The 22,889-nt window shown below is 43.3% G+C and overlaps 1 protein-coding gene across 2 annotated transcripts in view; it reads left to right on the top strand.

The window, feature by feature from the left end:
* Window positions 1–22,889, top strand: part of LOC105832792 (lysine-specific histone demethylase 1A) — a 126,113-nt gene that overhangs the window by 16,221 nt on the left and 87,003 nt on the right. The gene's annotated exons all lie outside the window — the stretch shown is intronic.

Raw genomic sequence — 22,889 nt, 5'->3', positions numbered from 1 at the left:
ATTGCCGTCGCGCATCACTACGATAGCTGTATCTGCATTTATTGCCGATCTTGACGGCGCTTTAGCAATGCAAAGGCAGGCCGTAAAATTTACAAAGTAACCCTACCAACGTCCTTCTCTATCAATTATCATTTGCGCAACGCACGCGTTGCGACGACGGACGTACCGTTAAGAGTAATGTTAACGATCCTCCTCCCGCGGGTAGTATCCATTCAAAGTGAAATTCTATCTGTCGATAGGTTAACCGCACGCCGCGTGACTCTCGAGGCAAGTCGTGTCGCTTCCTGGCTCGTACGATGTGATTCTTATTAGGTGCGATCTCCTCTGCAGATGCTCTTTCTCTCCGGCAATGTACATACGCACTGCGCTCGTTGCCGCTGATCATTAGCGATAAATTCCGAGGCAGCGAGATCTCGGGGAAACTTGGATTTCGGTAGGGCACGTATCGGATCCTCGCGCGGTAATTTGATAGTCTTTAAGATTCAAACGTTCGGCGTTTGAATATTTCCCCGGGCTTTAAGCATCTCTGAAACAATTGAGTAAACGACTGTAATATTCTTATAAAGGGTAAGCAAAGAGATACTACAGAGGAAAATGCTGTATGATAGGCAGTCGAGATAGATGTTATAAAGAAATAGATAGAATAACTTTATCAAATATTCTCGATAAACGCAAGAGGAAGCTTTTGTCTCCTTTTATTTTATCGCATTTAGATACATTAAATACATCCTTTTATTTGATTACATTTAAATAAATAGGGGGAGTGCAAAAGTTTTGATGGATTTTACGTAGATGTAATTAATTTTTTTTTAATGCTATAAACAGTCGATCTGTGTATCTGTGTCATCGTCAGTATCTGAAGATCGTACAAAGCATAGTTTGTTTTTGAGGTTGGAACCACGTTGCTCATCATTCAACATTTTTCATGATTATTCTGATGGATGAAAAAAATTATTTTTAAATCCAGCAAATGCATTCAGCTAAATTTTTAGATATTTCAGTAAAACCGTTTTTCCTTTAGTATAAAATAATATATTAACATGTCTGTGAGGCAATTAAAATTGAAATTAACATGTCAATAATGCAAATTGAAAAAAAACATTGATTATACTTAACATCTATTGAAAATCTATCGGAACCTTTGCACTCGCGCAATAGACGTATACCCGATCGTCAATTTCCGATTGCATTAAATGTAGTTTCCATAACTTCGAAACGCAGCGATTTATTCGATTAACGTGCCAGTTCGCTCTGGTGCGCGTCTTACCGGGATTGGAACTAGATTAGACTAGTTCGATTCGAAGGGAAACTCCATTGTCGTCGATTTAACCGTTTACCACGCAGGTTTGCAGCGATATGGACGCGAGCACAGTCGCATCTTGCGCTTCCGCTCGACTCGTAGAATCCGCTTGTTATTGGGTGCGACCTTTGACAATATCTTCACAATAAGAACGAGCGCCAACGGAGCACGAGCGCTATTAAGCCCGTCAATAATAAACCGTTGGCGAAAGTAAGGATCTCGGATCGCTCCGTGGCGTCCGTCGTGAGTTTACAGTCATGAGGATCGGGTAACTTCGACACCTCCTTGCCGTGTTCTTCGTTTTTTATTCTTCAATTACCGTCTCCTCTATCGTCCTCCTCTTCCTCCTCTTCGTTCCTTCGCCTCGTGTGGACAACCGACCGACCACCGGTCCGATCTCGAAGTCCGCTAGTCTTTCGTCGGAGAGCGAGAGAGGGAAAGAGAGACGAGAATTCTCGAGATTTTTCTTCGCCGCACCCGGCCACCAAGAATTTTAAGTAGCGTCTCCATTTTTTCGCTTGTCCATATTTCTTTACCGGTGGACAATAGTGCGATCGACGACACACGCATATCTCTCGTGGAATATCTTTGCCAATATTGCTATCTTCGCCGACTAGATCCCGAATCGTGATAGTCTTCGCGATTCTCACGACAAACTTGTCCATTAACTAACAGGACCTGCCCGAAACTTCTACATTCGAGCGGGACAAACTTTTGATCTTTTCTCGATAATGTCCGGGAAGACGAGATTGCTCGTGATGTATCTGCAGGTCGAAGTGCGGCCAATAAGTGCCAGTGTATATCGGAACAGAATTTCCTTTCAATTGATCAAGACTAATAAAGGAAATATTTGAGATCTCCAGAAAACGATAAGAGAATTTATAAACTTTCTAAAAGCTTTTACTACGAATGTATTTTGCCCGGTTCTTTCGAGTTTTATCGTAAGGTATAACAAGCCGGGCCGTGCAGAGATCTCCGAGACAGTTGTGCCCTTTGTCTTTCAGATGTGCACGATCGATGCAAAGAATTAAACTCTTCCAAATCGGGTCGTAAGCGCATTTGTCTCTCGCACATGCGTCCACCGACCGGCAGTAGTTGCGATATCGAGCGAATGCTTAGAACGAAGGTGCGAATAGAATGCGAATAGGTTGCTGAGATAAATTCCCTATGGGAAAGGGGGTCCCGATTGCCTCGACGTGGCGCATAGGTTTATAGGAAAGGATATCGAGTGACTCGAGCGTCTCGCCACTTTCTTTCCATTTCTCAATTTTCTCTCTCTTTTTTTTTTCTATTTCTCTCGCCCTCTTTCCCTCACTTTCCCTCTCCCGTATTCTCGCTACGAGACCGCCACCATTTTCCTCCCCTTCGTCTCGTGCGGGTCACCGATCGCTGCGCCGATGCGTTGGGCATCTATTGTGCGAGAGAAGGCAAACCGACCCGGCTGGGTTGAGAGCCAGTCGGATCGCCTGAGATGTAACTGGAGAGCACATTACCTGGTATTAAGTCACCGAGATAACTACCCGCGTGGGAGGTTCCACCAGGTCCCCGGTCCCCTCCTTCGCTTAAAGCACGACGACGACGACGACGACGACGACGTGACCCGCCGCGCTGGCTCGTCGCTTTACGAAATATTCAAATTTTTTTCAGGCGCGTCAGCAAGCGAGCGCGCCTCCACCGCGGAAGGCATCGCGGTTTGTTGGCGGCGTACGACGGAAGACAGTTGGGATATACTGTGTGCTGTCCTCCGCTCTCCGATTTATACGAAACACCGCTTGCGCGTTGATGAGGGTCTTAAAGCGCATTCCCTCCGTCTCTCTCTCTCTCTCTCTCTCTCTCTCTCTTTCTCTCTCTCTCTCTCTCTCTTTTTCTCTTTTCCTGCGCTGCTTTTGTATCTCATATTCGCACGATACACTTGTCATTTTTATTGGCGTCGTTTATCCTCGCCTCGCGGGAAGGTACTCAAAAACTCTGTTTGCGCGACTGTCCCGAAAACACATAAGAAATGCATCATTGCGGAGATTTTATTTCGTTAGTCGCATACAGCGCCGTCGAGCACCGAGAAGATGCATTCTCCCTCTTGATATCTCAACTCTTAAATCGCGAGAGCGAATTCTTTTTTCATGTAAAAGTGTTCCTGTAAAATAATTATGTAATCGTAATTTTCTATTAAATATTTTTTTCATTTATACGATTTTAATAATATAAATCTTTAATACGTTAACACAGAATTTCCTTCTTTTTCTCGTAGAGACCTCCCGACAGTTTACCGTTGGAATCTCTTATTAAATATTAAACGTTAGCGGATACGCACATTGTATATCCTTGTATAATTCGGCATTATAAATTTTCGGGTGGAAATTTCTTTAAATGGCAAGGCCGGCAAATCATACGTTATAGGAAGCGAAGTGCTTCGCGGACTGGAGATGTACTGGAATTTGCACGTTTATTGTCGCATTAATAATTCATGGTGTTGCGCAATTTTTAATCAGCCGCCGTCTGCCATTGATTGATGCTGCCCTTGCGCCCCCACGGGGCTCGAATTTACATACAGAACGAAAAGGAAAAGTATTGACACGCGCGATACGCGCCTACTACCAAACAAACAGCAAAATCCAATCGCGCATCATAACGATGCCGTTTTCTTTCTACTTTCCGCCCCCGCCCCCGTCAGGACTCTAACCCTTTCGCCTACCTTTCCCTTTCTCTCTCTCTCTCTCTCTCTTTCTCTCCCCGTCGCGCTCCCACAAAGAAGCTAACAAATCGACAACCGCGGGACGCGCAGGTGAGGCTTTTTATTAAAAAATTTTTATTGCGCTCCGCGCAGCGAAGCATACGTCGTCGTCGTTCGGGGCTCCGCTTGAAAAACCTGTTTGCTCTGCCGCCACCATCACCACCGCCATCGCTTCCTTTCGGGAGATATTGCTTTACAATACTATATTATACTGCGTGGTACCGTCGAATTTCGCCTGTTTGGATTTAACGAGACTCGCCCGAGGACTCGCCGGTCGTATACGCGAGGGGCCCCGCGAAGGGCCCGCGCGAAGGGTCCTTCGGGCATGGCAGCGAATTACGCGGAGTCTGGACGTAGGTATACCTATTACCGGAGCTCTCCGGCCCCCCCCCCTCTCTCTCTCTCTCTCTCTCTCTCTCTCTCTCTCTCTCTCTCTCTCTCTCTCTCCCCCCCCCCCTCTCTTTCTCTTTCGATAGTGGCGGATTCACGATCGCGTGTGTCGAATTTCTTTCTCTCGATATGAGAGGAGCGCGTGCTTCGTAGGTGTAGACATCCCTGGGCATTAATCCCTCGTAAGAAGGGACGTTGCACATTGTCCATCGGGCCCGCGGTACGGACGCAAAAACACGTCGGAATTCTAGCAGGGGGATTGGCAACTTTTTTCCAATATCCACGCCGTGGCCGACTCGAATGAACGAACGTTAAGAGCAAATGCTAGCCCCTTAAGTCGTCGTTGCCTGGTGCAACCGGCCGGCGACGCATGTACGGACAAGCTTTATGGCTCCATAAATCGCCGTTTCGGACTCTATTGTATGTCTCTCGTTTTCTCTCCCCTCCCCCCCCCTCCCCTCCTCTCTCCCCGTATCTCTCTCCGGCTAGTTAACTGAGATGTCATTAATAACGGAGATGAGTATTCGATTAATTGAACTTGAGATGGAAACGTCGCTCATCCGGTAATTAAAATAAATCACCGATTGCTACACATCGATGAGCTTGATTTTCTACGTTGTAGACACTGAAAAGTTTACTTTATGCAGATTGAAGAGCTCCGATAGAATCATTCCAAAGATGAAAAGTAAAGATAAATATTTCCCTTTTTCGCAGAGTAAAGATATAAATTATGTGTTTGTACGAAAGAAAATCTAGCCGCACGTTAGCATTTCTTTCGACTTGCTATCCTCTTGCACTCTTTCCATCCGTCGCTTTCATTAAATTGCGCTCGTTACACAATTGGTATTTAGGAATTCGAAGCTCACCGATATTATATCGGTTGCCGTTCACGAATTTAAGAGACGGAAACGCGCGACAAACGCAATTTTCCACAATAAGCGGCGAAAAGCTCGCATCGGGCGTGCGTTCGTCGCGCGTCTATCGCGTTGTTCGAATGTCTACGGCGGAGGAATGCTCTTTATGGTGGCTGATCGCGACCGGCAGCGGGAGCAAGTGAAGTCTCTCCCACTCTGTCGGGGGTTCATCGAGCGATGGTGCGTTACACGAAAATTGTGGACACGTTCCAGAAGTCAAGACGCAGCCGCAAAATACCGATCGCATTACGCGCCGTATTATCCTAGATTACATTCCGCTTTCGAAGAGCGTTTGCCAGACGGGGGCCAGGAGGGGTGGGGGAGGGGAGGGGATCGAAAATTCAGGAAATTCCATCGAGAAAATCGCTTTCGGTTCCGCGGCCGCCATCGCTGCACGGTACACCGCAACGAGCACGAATTGGGGGCGGACAGGTACGACTCTTGGCATTCTGGAGATTATTTGTACGCAATCTGTAGGTCGTGCTGCGGGGACGAGAAAGCGAAAGAGAGAATAGGAACAATTTCCTGGCTCGCGTGTTGGTGCGTGTGTAGCGGCGCGTGAGAGAGGTGCCCCGAGGAGGAAACAAGCCGTACGAGAAGAAACGAGGAAAAGAAGAAGAAGAAGAAGAAGAAGAAAGTAACGACAGCGAAGACGAAGTCGACAAGGAGGAAGAAGGAGACGAAGAAGAAGAAGAAGAGGAAGAAGTGGAAGCGATATATATATATATATATGTATATATAGGGAAAGACATTTGTGGTAGGGCGAAATGTCGAGGAGGAACCGCGGGCGAATCAGAGTGAGGAGAGGAGAGAAGAGACGAGAGATGTGGACCGTTCTTCCTCCGCGCTTGGCTCCGCGCAGCCTTCGCTCCGTGCTCTCTCGCTCAAAGCTCGAGGCAGATTCTCAGAAGCTACCGGTGCCGGTGGAATCCGCGTGGAGCTGGATTATACTGCCAAAGGGTATATTTATCGGGCGAGAATGTATGCAGAAGCGCGGACATCGCCACAAAGGGGCCGCCCTTGCGGATTTAGCCTTGACGCAACTTCGAGAGTGGACTCACGATTTCGTACCCGCCGCATCTAAACCCGCAGTCCGAGCAGACGCCGCGTAATGGATTGCCCAACTTTCCTCCCTGCTGCTTCTTCCTCTCTTTCCTTCTTTTCTTCCTTCTCTCCTTCTTTTTCTCCTTTCTTTCTTCGTTCTTTCTTCCTTTTTTTTTCTTCCTTTTTTCTCTCTTTTTATTCCTCGTTCTTTTGCGTGAATGAAAACCTCCCTCTCGGAAGCCTATACGCGTGAATCCACTTTATTGATATGTTTTATTGAAGTACTGCATCAAGCGCGCGATGGTAGGCACCGTTATTCCTTGCGACGTGCGAGAAAACAGTCGTTTAGCTGATGCTCGGGCATAAATTCGCAATGAATAACGCGCATTTTTACTGCCTTTGAGGATTTTTCAAATCGCCGGGGATCGACAGTTAGGATCCGTTACCGTACGTAATATTTATCGTAAGTGCATCTCTCAATATCATACTGAAGGGAAATGAAATTGAAAAGAGAAAATTACAATTTCTTTGTTTTTTTTATCACTACTTTTTCATGTTTCCGTTATATATTGAGGAAGTGTATCATTTAAATAAACAGCGTAAATGTAGAGATATAATATATAGCACGCATTTGTCGAATTTAAAAAATTTATAATATATATATTTATATTTACATCGTGGCACCTGAGTATTATATAACGTTAGAAAAGGATAATTGAAAACGCAGAATGTCTTATCTTGTCGATTTCTCTCTGCTGCTTCTCCTTCTTGACATTATAATTACATTTTAATTTATCGTAATTTACTGACACTGACAGTTTTACTTAACCACACGCGAAGAAATTACAATTTAGACATTCAATTTCGGTTACTTTTTGATTTTTATTATTCATGACCGGGAATGATTATTATACACAACATCAATCTTAACTCGTTCGAGTTTTCCTCCTGCATTTCCTGCCTCCTCCTCCTCCTTATTCGTGCCCCCGCGCGCCAGCGTCGCGATACCTCGTTGAACGTCTACCTCAATTTTCTTTTTCCCTTTTTTATTGGTACCTCCGCAGCTGCATTGCGTCAACCGAAAGAGGCGCATCGTTATTTTCCTGTAGAACCGTAAAACGCACGTTTCGGTTATACTCGAGGATGAATTCAACATTCTCTCATAAAAGAGTGACTCGCGCTGCGCACACACCGGCGCGGCGCGTCGTTCCGTCTCGACGTAAGCCGCAACGATCCCGGCGCATCCGTGGGCGAGCGGGCGGCAGGGAGGAGGCGGCCGTTAACCGGGACTGCAAACACGGTGTCAGAATCAAGGCTGCGTTGCGCCCTGACGTTAAATGGACGGTGTAAAATGTGCGAGGCGTAACTCTTCTAAGCGCCCGTTCGCGGGCGCGCGCGCCTCGATTCGAATGCGCTCGCGGTCGCGACCGAGCGCGCGCGGCCACCGCTCCTCGGATAATGGATCGCCCGACTTTACTTCCTACACCGCGCATTTACCGCGCGCCCGCATGGGATCCCGACGGCTTGTGCGAGTGTCGTTTTTTATCGACGCGCTTTATCGAAGTGCCGTGTCGGCCGGGAGAGAGCCCCGGTGTCGGACCGACCGCAAGAGCGCGAGAGCGCGATGGATTTTAGACGACGTTGTTCGACGACACGTACGAGTTCGCGTGAATTTCCGCGGTAATATAGAGTTTTTGTCGCCGCCGTTATTCGCGTATACGTTAACGCAAAATTCGCATTTTGCGCTCGGTTCCTAAGGAAACTCTCGGCAGTCGCGCCTGGAGGAGGTACGACGATTTTGTGGTTTTATGACCGTAGAGGAACACAAAATCGTGCTTTACGTAATTCCTGGGAGAACCTGGAGGTTTCCTTGAAAGGACTATGCAAATGCCTTTCAGCGTCAAGGGTCCATACGCGGGAAAGCAGAAGTCGGCTGCATGAAAGTGTAAGGGGGGCGGGGAGAGATCGAACGATATAAGGTCGATCTAAAGTCCACAATGGCTATAGGAAAAGTGTGTATAGCGTTTAGAGTTTGGAGTTGAACAATAATATTACTTTTACAATTTTCGATCTAATAAAGTTAGTTAACTGTTGAGAGAAAAGCGATAAAAAAAAACGTGTTATATTGTTCTACTTTTTACATTATTACTTTTTACATTATTTTTTTCGAATCAAAGGATTTATTGTTTGCGTTTCATTCATTAATATCATAAGCGTATGATTAAACAAAATACAAGTTGACATTACACAAGTAAAAAAATAAGATTCTATTTATTATTAAATTAATTGTATTATAATATTAAAATTTAATTATAATCTTTAAATATGTATGCAGTTAAATTTTTATTTTATATATAATAAGAAAAGCATTTGAAATTAATAATGATTTTTCTAGATATAAATATATATTTAGTTACTGAAACGTTTATCTTAATATCTTTAATTTATTTTGAAAAAAGGAAAAAATGTCCGAAGGGAAAAATATCAATCGGATTCTTTGTAATTCAATCAACTTTTCAGCATCTATAGATTTACTGCGAATCGATTTTAACATCTAGGATTTATTCCGAAGGAATCTGTCTTCTTGTTTAAAAAAATATTTCTCGCTCTTTCCAGTTATCCGGCTTCAAAAGTCGTTCCTTGTTCCGATTTAGCCTAGGATGAACTACAGGGGAGAGAACTCTTGTGTGCCTTTTAGAAAAACTCCTTCCGCTCTCGCGCTCATGTGTCGACGTCGTACAGTTTGGTTTACATTTAAAATCTATCTATGGATTTTGACCGATCTCCTAGCGCGGCTTTGCCGACCGATCGCACCTACGATGTTGTACAAGCTGCATAATGGATCGCCCCGACTTTCGTCCTTACACGCGCGAATATCACGTCGGATAACCCCTATATGAATCAGTTTTATTAATATGTTTTGCCAGAGCACTCGATCATACGTGGCGTACGATTATCGGATGAGCCATTAACGGCGGTGGTGCATTTAATCGCGATACGTATTACATGTTACGCCGGCGTTTCGAGCTTGTTAGACCTTGTTGCACTCGCGCAACTCTTCGTTACACGCGCAATTTATTCGTATTCAAAGAAAATGAATTTATCTTTGAAACGCCATTGAAACGTATATTGTAGGAATATTTCATTAAGCTCCAAGTTTATTACGTATCAATATTATCTGCGCGTCCGATGAACAAAGGATCTAAAAAATTATCCAAGCTAGAAATATGTATCCTCCAGCGCAAAAAAATATCTTTTAGCCTGAAATTTTCCATTCGCGAGTCGCACATGTTTTCTTTCATCAGCACGACGTATCTCGCAAAATCCCTCTCTATTCGCGGACGCAGTTCTGACACAACTTCGAGAATGAGCTCGCCACGGATTCGCTGGCCATGTCCGTCGAAACGGCCAACCCGCATAATGGATTGCACAACTTTTCTCCCTGTACGCGCCTCCGCTTTTTACCCCCGTCACTGAGAGTTCGCGCACCTTTCTTACCCCGCGTGTTTCGTCGAAGTTGCATTCGTTGGGCCGCCGTTAAATATTGCAAAAAAAATATCTCTCTCTTTGCGTCAGTGGTTTAAGCTTTGAAAAAATTAAAGTTCTGAAGTAAACTCGCGGTCTCTGAAATTCCCGTATTCACCGAATTTGAGCTTTGCTAATGGATTACCGAAGGTTCCTTTGCTCTTGTCCGTCGCGCTTTATTTAGTCCGTGGATGGTTTGTGGTAAAGCCCCGCCTTTTGCTATATTATTCAGAGAGGAAAAAGAAATAAAGGCGAAAGCGAAAAGGATTGCAGGTATCAAAAATAAACATCGAGAGACAAACAGTTTTATTAAACAAAGTTAAGATCTTCTATTTCGGTCTGCAGAATATAATTTTTTTATTAATTTAATATTTTTAGCTTTGTATAAACAGCGCGCCGACAATTTTGTCAATCTTGAAACTGTTACTAGCTAAATATCGATGCTCAGATGCATCTTTAAAATTCTTTCTTTCTCGAAAAAAAAAACTGTAAATAATTTATTGTGGGAAATAATACCTCAGCTATTCGCTTTTTGGGGAAAGAAAATATTTTAAAGACTGTAGACTAAAATAGGCGATCTTAACTTTGTGTTTAAAACATTTATCGTTTAAAGAATTAACTTGCTAGCTATAGTTTTATTAAATTTTATTTACTGAAAGTTTAATATTTATTTAGTTAGTTTCTTGGAATATTAATAATTTTCTCTTTTTTAAAATTTTTACATATTTTTATTGTCTTTTCATACAATTTTATACAATTTTCGCATCAATCTTCTGTATTAAACATGTGTGAATATTCTATGAAGAGCCGATAACTTTTTTGATCTGTCCGTTATAGCGCAGCCTGCTGCCTTTAATTAAAGAAGCATTTGCGCGGGACGCGCGAGATAGGCGAAATTTATTGCGGCGTGTCTCGTAATAAATTTCGTCTACCTCGACACTCGACATTTACTCGTTCTTGTCGCGACGAACAAGGCAACGTAATTGTTACACATGTGTACATTTTTACGGCCCATTATGTATTATTCTCGCATCACGCTATCTCTCGTTCCGGAGATACGCGCTCGTTTTATTGATCCCCCGGACTTCCTGGGGACTTGCGGAAAATGAGGAAAGTAGAATGCAATTAAAACTTGTTTCCGCAAAGTAAGATTATCTAGAGGGAGTCAAAGAACTGGCATCCTACATCATTTAATCGACAAGCTAACTTTTTACAGCCTAATGTCTTTTTGCTAACTTCCTCAATTTCTTGTTTTTATGTTGTTTCCCCATTGTGGCTATTACTATGCACTTTTAATATCTTGAGAAAGAGAGAGAGAGAGAGAGAGAGAGAGAGAGAGAGAGAGAGAGAGAGAGAGAGAGAGAGAGAGAGAGAGAGGAAATGAGAAAGATTAGTCCAAAAATATCGTAAGCTCTCTTGCGCGCTTGTAATTTGATTTTATTGCCAGTTTTTTAAAGTGGATCGCATCTTCAATAAGCTACAAGGAGGGCGAAGGACTGTTTAGCTTGCCGACAGTCGCTTTATCGATCCCCCTGCGGATACTCGTGGAAAATTGGAGCTTCCCCGATCATAAAAGTGACTTCAAAGCGGATCAAAAAATTAGAAAAGCAATGTTCTCGGCGGAGGAAAGGTCGTTTCGAGGATCTCGGGGGAGATTCGAGGAGGGCCGGAATTCTCCTGACTTTTCCCTCCCGGTTACACGCGGGCAGGTTTCTTTTTTTTATTCTCAACCCTTTTAGCAGTCAATCCTGGCACCCTCGTTCCGAACGTTCCGATTTAGCGATGGAGGAGATTGAGGGAGGGAGGGAGGGGGGGAGAGAAGGGGCGTTAGGAATCGGGTTTACAGCGATATCCACTTGCACTGATCCTCGGCGATCCCATAGCCGAGCATTGTTGCGAAAAGGAGTAACTCCGCTCCGCGCCGTTCGCATACGTCGAACGGTGGTCATACTCTTTCGGCCGAGTGGAATCCGCTTCTTTGAAACGATCGGGGATCGAAATGTTTTTTAGTATTCCGCAGCCGTGTCGAAGATTTACAAGGTAAGAAGAACATGCGGGTCAAGGGAACCGCGCGCATATTAATCGGCGAACTATAAATTCGGGGGTCTCGCGTATATTTCGTGCCTACCTGCAGGAATCGCTTTTGGGCGGAAACACGACAAGGCTTCCACCACCACCACCACCACCATCGTCGCCGTGAATCGAACGGGAGGGGGGGGGGGGAGAGTTCGTAAGTCGATTCGTGTGTCTTTTTAGCGCCGCTAGTGTCCCTATCGGCGAATAACTTTGGATTTATGCGTTTATATGCGCCACCGTGACATTTTCCCCCGATATACGTATCGAGGCCTCGTACCACCTCTAGTGTCGCGGCCGATGCTGAAATATTAAGAGCGCGTTGGCGCACGGAATTACGAGCGATGCCCTCGTGTCGTTACATAAGTCGCGCGCTTTATTACAGCCATTGTCAGCGTTTCGCCCCGGCGACATACCTCCCACGCGTCGCGCCGGTGATGTATTAACGTAATATCGCCGTGATAGCCTCTTTGTAATATTTTACCGCTATCGCGGATACATACGTAACTCGAGTGAATCGTGATAGAGATTCTGTCTACCGTCGACGTGACCATTTGCGTATGGCTGCGGCAGATATGGCGGTGCGCACGTCCGCATTTTACACGAAGAATTACAATATTTTAAAATGAATTTTACGTGTGGCGAAATTTAACGAGATTTTTTTTTAAATATATATTTTTTTTAATTCTGCACGATTCCAGTGGGCATTAACTGAATACTATTAACTTGTACGAACTCTATCGCGTTATTGCGATAGATATCTTTTTAATCACGCATAGTTAATATTCTTATGTACCACATATTTACTTGAAAATCGTACAATTAAAATTTGCTCTCAATGTAACGTACATATTTCTTTCTCATGTCTTTATTCTTTAGATGGAGTTAGACATAAATAATTTTTTGTGTCCAAAGACACGTATAATTATATTTCTTCACATAAATTGTATATGTAATATTATACGCGTATATATAGATACACGTAATACACTCATATTTTTTTTATTTTTGCATGAAACGCAAGTATAATGCATGTTTATCTGTGTTCTGTATTTCTTTTGTTATATCAACTCTATTTTTTCCCTGGGATGGTTTTAAAAATTTTGTAAATATTTGCCCGAATGCTTTAAATTAAGAATAACAGTTTTTACGAGGAGTTATCATATATTGTTTTTTAGATCAGTTTCTAATATACACAACGTAACAATAACGTTTTTCAATTAATACAAGATGATATAAAGAATTGTTATATTACTTGTATTTAAATAATACAAATGGTATAGAATATTATATATATATATAGATATATGTTACATCGTATATTAAATACTTTCTTGTGAAACTGGAAAAAGTCGCAATTATGTACGTGCAATTTGCTTTAAAATCTCTAATCTACTTTGTCGCGTTAACTTCTGCTAAATTCGCACATTCCTAGTATTTGTCGCGATACTACACGACTCGGTAATTAAATTATCCTGTCACGAACGTCGCTCGGAATCGACCGTTCGCCTCGGCGTTGAAGCGCATTTTCGTTCATTGCCGGTGAGTCGAAAATCCCTACGGCGTCGCCTAATCGAGATCGAAATGGACGACGCGTGTACTCCGGCGCGAGTCCGGAGTGGAATCGAGAAATGTCGCGTCGCACCCGACTTATTCGAAGGATTCGAGGGAGTGTTCCGAGGAGGTATTGCGATCGACGAGAGACATCGAGGCGGACAACGGCGGCCGTTGCACGACGTCATGGCATTCTCTCACTTTCTCTCTTTCTCTTTCTCGTTCTCTCTCCCTTTCCCTCCCTCTTCTTGCACTCTTGTGAAAGGAAAAGCCCAGGGAACAAGAGATAGCCCGGGCTTACCGGCCGACTCGCAGGCGATTATGTCGATATCAAATACCACGAAACGCACTCAGCTATGCTCTTGAACCGGCGCGGGCGCGACGATGGCGAACCGTCGCTCTTTCTCCCCCTGGCACTCGCAACGGCCTATTAAATTCTCCGTGCGCAAGGGACCGTATTGTCTTTTCGCTCGACCCCGCTCTCGGTGTGTACACGACGCGCCCAGGAGCACTTCATTATCATATAATTTCCAGTTCCCTCGCGCGGATTACCGCCTCGCGCGGCGGAATCGGCCCGCGTACATGCCCAGCGACGACACGTGGTGCGTTGCGCACCGTGTCCCCGAATGATTCTCCCCCCGAGTGCGTCTCCTTAATGTATTCCGGTCCCTCGGCTTCGTCTCGGTACGTCGCCTCGGGCATTAGGAACGAGGCTTAGGTCTCTCGGCAGGTCTCGACCGCGTCGAGACGATGCGGATGCAACGAGGGCGAGCGGAGGTAAACTTTGTTTACCATCCGGACGGGAGAGAAGGCGAGAACGCAACGGGCGGACGATAAAATATCACGTTAAAGTCAACTTGAGTATCGCCGTGCGATCTGGCATTTCAGGGCCGCGAGAGGGTGCCGTATCGTTTGCGTTCGCATGGTTTTTCGACACCCAGCGGCTCGTTACGAGATCGCGGCGTTGCACAGGACGCTCCGCTCTGAATAGGCGGGGAAATCGTTTCCTCGCCGGTATTATCGCCTTTACGCAGGAATTCGACGGGACATGGGTAAAGTCCGAGCCTCGGACGCCGTTCTCTCGCGAGATAATAAAGATTTCAGATACGCGTGCGGTGTCAGTGGCAGAATAAATCTAATGGACAGAAAATAAAAGATTCAATCGGTACGTGACATAAAATTTAAAACATCAAATTTTTGTAATTAGAATATTTTAGGTTGGCGCAAAAATAAATGTGATTTCTATTATTTTAAACTTTACTGTTTATTTCTCTGAATAAACTCTTATTTAACTAATATATTCATGCGAATTATGAAATTGTTAACACAAATCAATAGAGCGAATTTTGTGCTTTATAATTAGGCATCAAAGTTTAAAATGACAAAAACCGCAATTATTTTAGCACCAATTGAATAAATAGATATATATGTTGATTTTTTTTGTAGAAAAATCTTCACAGAAGGACAGTTTCTCACGTTTATAAGACGCGATACTGAATAACCTGTATGCTATATACCCTACATATTACATAAGCGTTCTTTGTAAAAAAGCGAGAGTTAAATGCTCGTGTTCCGGGGCGCGTTGAGAGTAATTCTTTATCATTCACATCTCCAATTAATGAGAATTAAGCTTACATCCCAGCGAAGTACACTTGCACATTGCGTTAAAGCTCCACGCTGGGAACAGTAATAAAGATCCCATCTCCCTCGGGCCGTGATAGCGATAAACGTGGGAGAGCAAGCAGATTAACAATCGTTCAGCACCGGCGATGTGGGTTTCTCGCAAAAAAAAAAAGGAAATGGAAAATGGAGCGTTTAAACAGTCAGACAGACACGTCGAGTGACGGGACGTCGCGTTACGTCGCATCGGTGCAAGCTTGCGTATATTTATATTCGCGGGCGGCGATCTCACGACGATTTATCGGGGAGACAATAAATCGCGAGGCCCCTCTCGTCGGCCTCCGTTAGTTCACGCCCTAACACGTAGTTCACCGCGCCACGTGTGCGCGGCACGTAAACGAGCGGATTCACGCGCCCGATGATTTTCGTAATCTAGCCTTTGGGGCACGCGGCTCACACATCTCGCGGACTTTTTCATCGCGCGAACCCAGCTCATCGGCGGCGACTATGAGATAGCGCGTGATTACCACACGCCTCGTCGCTCGGGGAGAAAAACGTCCACGCGCGTCGTTCTCGCAAAACATACTTGGTACTCTCTCTCTCTCTCTCTCTCTCTCTCTCTGTCTCTCTGTACGTCAGCCGATACCAAATTGAAACGTTAGTAGGCACTCGGCTGGTATTAGGTGTTAAGCCGCGATTATTGCTCGCGTTTATTATTCACCGCACGATACCGAATAGCACCGCTGTGTCATTGGAGTATCATTTCTTTACATCTAAAAATCTTTAGAATCTTTAGCCGAATTCTTTTACACGGAGATTATATTGAAAAATGATATAATTAAAAAATAATTTTGCATAATATATATGTCCTGTATTCAAGATCACTCATATATTCTTGGAAATATATATTTAAATTAAGTGTTTTTTAATTAAATTTACTCTAAATATTCACATAATTTTTAAAATATTATTAAGAAAAAAAGTATAAAATTGATCTAATATTGGAAATACAGAAAATATTATGTTTCAGTTTCTGTTTCCAATTATAATTGTTCGTAGTTTTTAATACGAGAAATTATTTATGTTTAACTTTAGCTAGAGAGTAAAATTTAATATAATAGATAGCAAAGGAACTTGTACATAGAAATGATATTGAGAATGAATTTTGATTATATGTTTCTTTGTTTATGGGCACGTTGACGCAGGATACATGAAGACATTGACTGTGCGCGATCAGAAAGATATCTATCGCGGTAAGGCAATAGAGTTCGTACGAGTTAATAATATTCAGTTAACGCCCATTTAAGCGGCGAGGTAATGAGGGCAGGTTGGCATGTAGAAGCAAAGTATAGCCGCAGAGAGAACCGTGTCCATAATAATCAAACAGAGAAGTCGAAAGTGGCAAGGCGCGTGCTTTGCAGTCCGATGCACCTATTCGAAATATTAATACACCGTCGGACATGGTGGCGAGTGCCGTAAATCATGAAAAAGCCACACGAGGGAACCGTCAGATATATATCTCGGAATTGAATTGGTAGAAATAAATATTCGCGTATGCTTTACATTGATTTATTGTAAGACCAACGAAATTGCATCGTGCATTTGACCTTCCTCGAGGGTCCCGTTTGTAATGTGAACAACTCCGCGCATGTAGACGGTCAGCTTAACGCATTATCGGTCATTTTCACGACTTGCAATTTCGCGAATATGGAGAGACCGGTGAGAACAGTGTTGTTCCGCAGCGAACAAAAAGATTTAAACGATTGTAAATTAATCTTCGATGATTTTTTTCCATAAGATGAAATAGAACGAAATTAACAACATTTGAAGATAAAATAAAAGTTATTTTATTATTTAATTTCAGAAAGATTTGTTATTATAATTTATAAATTATTCTGCGAAACGATTAAACGCGAAAGCATGATATTATTAACAATGTTATTGGCTGGTAAACTTAGATTTTTTATTTTTTGATGTTATATTACTTATTTAACTTATTTTTTACTTTATTATATAAACATGCAGAGATGCGGGTTTAGTGGTTTCGGATGGTGAACGTAGGGTTAAACGCAGCTGTGCAATACAATTGAAATAAAAAGTACAGCTGTATATTACGTTCCCCACGAAAAGTCATATGGCAGAGAAAGACAGAGAGAGAGAGACAGACCATTGAAAAACCATATCCTGTCCATGCGCAAGTACCAAGTGAAACAGGTTAGTCGCATTATGTTCGAGTAACTTTTTTACGCCAAACTGCTGGTTCTTCTACTCGTAATGTACAGTGTACACAACTTGACGAGCTACTTCAATGCAATAGCATTCAGCTGAATGCAAGGTCTCGCTAATCTAGACGTGAAATCATTTAACCGACTTACCGCGAGAAAAAAAAAGTAGATTGTGCCGTCATCTAATAACCGATTCGTATTGCCTGCCGTGAAACGTTACAGAGAAAATTAATCTAACCCGATGAAACGTTTCAAACATCAAGCTGAAATATATATCTGGTTTTCCGTTGTTTCAATTGTTTCAAAAGCCTCTGGCTGCGAGAGGGTCCTAGAAATTGTTGAAGCGATTTTAATTACTATATCGTTTCAAAATCTACGCAATATTGAATGCGTACTTGAATTTATAAGTGCTCTTCATACTAAATTTATTTCCTGTACGATTATAGGCGTAGATTCGACTTATTATTTCTACATATCTTTGTGTCACTCGTTAATCATTTGATCTTTGCCCTATATTCGCACGAAAAATTAGTTTATATTTTTCACTTGTTAAATTTTTGATCTTTACCTTCTTCGCCAATAATTCTTTTGTTAAAACAACACGTAATAACTAACGCATCTCCTTTTTAATACTTCGATTATCAATTTTCATCGTTCTGCTACTCCAAGCTATCTGAAACATTAGACGTTAAGCGATAAGGCTAAATGCTTGCGGCCCTCAGACAAGCCGGCCGACAACTTTCAGAGACCTTCGAGGTCTTTTGCAATAGGCGCAGTTATGATTTCGACAATTCACAATCTCCCCGCGACATTTAACTGCAACTTTGTGATCGCGCAAAGATACGCAGTGCCTTAGCGACGCACGCACCGTGCGAGCGTAGGTGCGGAGGAAAACACACGCGAAGTGAGCATGATGTAGCACATAATAGATAATTCACAAGCGAATTCCCTACGTGCGTACACGCGGCAGCGGTCGCGGATCAAGCACGGGGGAAGGCCGAGCCGCGCTGCGGCGCGGATATTTTTCGTCGTGCGTATCGTCGCGCGAGAACGACCGTGAAGGATCTCCTCCGTCTTGTCCCTCTCGATAGCAGCCCTTTCGCAACCTCGTGCGTGCGTGCGTGTGAGCCGAGGGCCGCGAGAAAAATAGCGGCACTCGCGAAGCCTACGATAATTGAAGGTTCCGCCGCCCGTAACCTTACGCGTGCGTGCGTGCGTGCGTGCGTGTCTACCTGCGTGCACGAGCGTACGTGTGGTCGTGCGTGTCGATGTGTATTCGTTTTCCGAGGAATTTTTTCCCTGAGAAACATGCGCGCGCGAGCGCGCGGACACACATACACAAATCATCTACAGTGCATGTTCCATGCGTTCGTTTAAATTATAACGATTATGGCCGTTTCGCCGGTTTGTCTCACGGTCGGCGATCGATTAGCGATTTGGGGTGACATTAACTCATTAAACTTCATTGGTGACTTCAATTGCCGCGAAACTTCTTGCTTTTATCGCTGGGAGCAGCGAGCAATTGTCGCGTTGCATGAAGCATAATCCGGCCGGTTCATTTCGAGATTCGAAGGATTCAAATTGAGGTCGACTATTGCCTCAGAATGACTCCGAGCACACGTTAGTTAAATTACAAACGTCCTTTGTATTGGCATTACATATGTTATACACAGATATTATACTCACAATCAGTACAAATCAAACATTGAGAGTCAACCGGTTCTCTTTCTCTTTGCAAGTGGAATATTATGAAGTAATTTATATCGAGAGATTTAGATTATTGAGAGAGAGAGAGAGAGAGAGAGAGAGAGAGAGAGAGAGAGAGAGAGAGAGAGAGAGAGAGAGAGAGAGAGAGAGAGAGAGAGAGAGAGAGAGAGATTGAATGATTGAAGTTTATTTAGCTTTCTCAGCTATTATGTTTTACATAGATTTACATACATGCTTCTTTAACATCCGTTTAAATACATCAATTCTTTTACAATTTCTAATTTCTGCTGGCAAGGTATTGAACTATATAATTTTACGCCCTCGTAACACATGCTTTTTTGCGCACTTTTAGTTCTAACGAATTTTATTGCGATAATACTTTCTTGTCTTGTTTTTCTTCCATTTTCATTACTAATTACTTCTAGTCTATCCCTTAAGTAATTTGGCGCCAAGTTTATGTAAAATCTTAAATGTAAATATACATACATTATAGTGTAGTCTCTGTTTTATAGACATAAATTGCAACGCTTGTAACATATGTTCTATTTTGGTGTATCTATTATATAGAGAGAGAATATACATGTACATGTTATAATAAATTATATAGTAATAACTGATATAAAATACTGAAATATATTTTTAGAGAAAAAAATGTAAGGGTATAAATTTACTTGGATAGTAATATTTATTAGAGAAAAATTTTGTTACAACTTTGTGGGTAATTGTGATTGTAAAAAACTTTCTGGAAAATGGGAAATTTCAAGAAAAGTTCTTTCACTGAGAACGCTGATGTCAGAAAACTTATGAACTTCGTTATCGCTTATCTGATTATTTATGTTTTAAGAAATGGATGATGTTACGGATTCTAACGAAATGAGGCTGATCCCTCGTAAAAGCCGCGGTCATAAAACGGATCAGTACTTGGTTACACGCATACATATTAATGGATCAGTCTCTGCCATGGGAATTCTGATGGATTCTCAGGATTCGATCCAGATTCCGTTAGATAAATAATAAATGCGGTGCATCGACGGCCTGGATTTCTCCTATTTCTTGTAGCACTTTGTTTCGTTTATTGTCCGCACCTGCTTAAGCCGTTCGCGTGAAGTTAAAAGCGCGCTGCCGGTGCGCTGACGTTAATGCACAGTTTTCCGCGGATAATCGATTCATAAAAACGCCAATGGTGCTCCGAGGATGTAATTGCTGGTCGAATATCCCGGGGTTCCGCTGGCGCGACGCGAACCGGTTGCACACGCGGCTTGCACAAGTATCATCCCCGCGAAATTTTAATCTATAGGATCTCTTCTCATCCAACCTGTCCTGTTTTTGCGGCTAGGGAAATGGTGCTCTCAGCTGCACGCATTGCGTGCAAGATAATTGGCGCTTCGTCAAGTCAACCACGATAAGTACGCGTCCTTGGGATAGTGATGAGTTCGGCGCAAATGTCTCGTACACTTTGGTCGGTATACTCATTACTCATCAAGTAGTGTCGTTCACGGAAATATGTTAATACTTTAACAAGATGTACGACAAAAAGTGGGAATTCTTCCTGTGTCAATCTTCTCGATTTTTCCAACGAGCAACGCATTCTCCTCGTACGTAATACATTCGCGTGTCATGATGGCACATCTTATGCACATACTTTTGAAACCTGAAGGAAATCACTTAAAAAAAAGAGTAATTATTATTGTATTAGTTGAATCACGATTTTGTAAAGCGCGATAAAAAATTTGATGAGTGCGTTTTATTCCAAAGTTAACAGATTTGTTCTTTTTAATACTTAATAAATACTAAATATTTATTACGACAATAAATAAAACAAAGCAATATAAAAAAAAACTAATAATAAATTTATATATAATATATAGGTAATTTTCTTTTTAAACAAGTCTCGTTTATTGTAAGTTGATCCCGTTCGAAAAAAGATACATGTAATATTTTTTCGACAGTTTTTCCATTTTAGTATCTTTTGAATCAAGCCAGTGGGCTTGCAAAGATCTTTCATCAGCAAAGTGTCAAGTGATTGTTAATATTATTACAGATGTATATCGTTCCTAAATAAAACTGATTATTTCGTGATTGTTACGTGCTAATGAAAAATCGCTCGTTGCCCTTTTGAGTTTTTAAAGATTTTTTTAGGATAAATTTCACCAATTAACGTTATTGTCGATAACTGGTTTGGTGGAGGAAAAAAGGTATCGCACAGGTGGATGCAGCTTTCGAGACGATGCATTATCAGAAGAATGTCGGAATTTAATTTCTAATACACGTAGATATCAATATCAGTACGAAAATAGACAAATGGTTATGCGCTCAGACTGAATACTTCGATATAGTTGTTTATATATCTATTTACGGGAAGTAATCGGCGAACAGAAGAAGGGAAGGGGGAGGCAAGAAAGGTATAAGTTCAATCGGGACATTCCGAGCCGCATTTCCTTATTGCTGTTCGACCAATAGGGTAGATCTATCGGTCATTATGATAATAATTTTCCGGTCGGACGACTGTACGGGATCGTGTTACACATTTCTTTAAATATCGGCTTTTAGCTCGGGTGGACGTCCGTTTCCTCATAACTCTTTATCTCGCGGATAGCGAGCTGCAAAAGAAGTCGCTTTAGTGGGCACTTGTCGCGAACTACTTTCGACATTCCTTCAATTTTAATGCCGCCACGATGCACGCGGAAATGCACAAGTGATGCCTCCGCGTTTATTTATGTACGTTCGAACGGGAAAATCGGTAAACACCGACGAAGTTCGCATGCCAATTTAATCGCGAGTTGTTTGTCGACGTCGATTAATCGAAGCGTTTACGATAATTAATCGGCTACCGTATGTAATTTACACTGGCGACGGCCGAAAATGTATAATGCGGGCAATGGTTCTCTCGGTATTATTGGATCTGTTTTTTTCCCATCTTCGCGGTCTGCTGCTCAATCGCTCGTTCGAGCGCGATCAGTTGAACGTATTAAACGCGGACGAGTCGGACTCGGCCGCGACATTTCTCTCGTAGTATCGGCACGTAGCCTGATTAATTTCATCGAATGGGAGCGTCTGGAATTTTTACGGGATGGGAATCGCTTGACACTTCTGCGAACGCGGAGGACCCCGGCGGCACTGACCTCGCACAGAAAATATCCGAAGAAACGTTCGAGACGATGCTGCTGCTGCTGCTGCTGCTGCGAGCCTCCTCGAGCGTGACATCCCGTGTGCGAGATGACACGTCACCCCGAGACCCGTCCGACTTTGCGCTCTCGCGGCGACATTCGCGCGGCCCACGGATCGCGGCGCACCGTAAATCATAATTATCACTGTCGCGGCGCTACGCATAGAGGAAATTCATTAGGTTCACCCGGCTATTGTAAACAACGGATCGTCACGGCGGCAGCGACGGGACGGCAAAGAGTAGGAGGGAGGGGGGTGGTGAATGATAGAGAGCGGCGGAGGAGGTAACGGCGATCGTGGGAGGGATGAGACGACTTGGGGCGACGGACCGCGGGGGAGTAGGAGGACGAGGGTAATTTACAAGGAGAACTCTCGAAGCCTCTCTCGAGCGCGAGGATCGTGAGGCACGGAGAAGGTGAGCCTCGTCGGGCCGACGGGCGTGCGGTATCGATATTACCAATAATTGTCGGCCTGAAAGGTTATCTCTCAAGAAAGCGTGCATAGCAAACTCCCCGTCGACGTGGCCGATAACTTATGGGAGGCAAGGGGAGGGGGGGGGGAGAGGAGACTCTCCCTCACTCGGGTAGGACGGAGACGAGGTGCATGCGCACCTCTCCCGGCATGTAGAACACGGAGAGAAA

Source organism: Monomorium pharaonis, chromosome 3 (genome assembly GCF_013373865.1).
Source record: "Monomorium pharaonis isolate MP-MQ-018 chromosome 3, ASM1337386v2, whole genome shotgun sequence".
Classification (NCBI taxonomy): Eukaryota; Metazoa; Arthropoda; class Insecta; order Hymenoptera; family Formicidae; genus Monomorium; species Monomorium pharaonis.
This window is presented reverse-complemented; position numbering and strand designations above follow the sequence as displayed.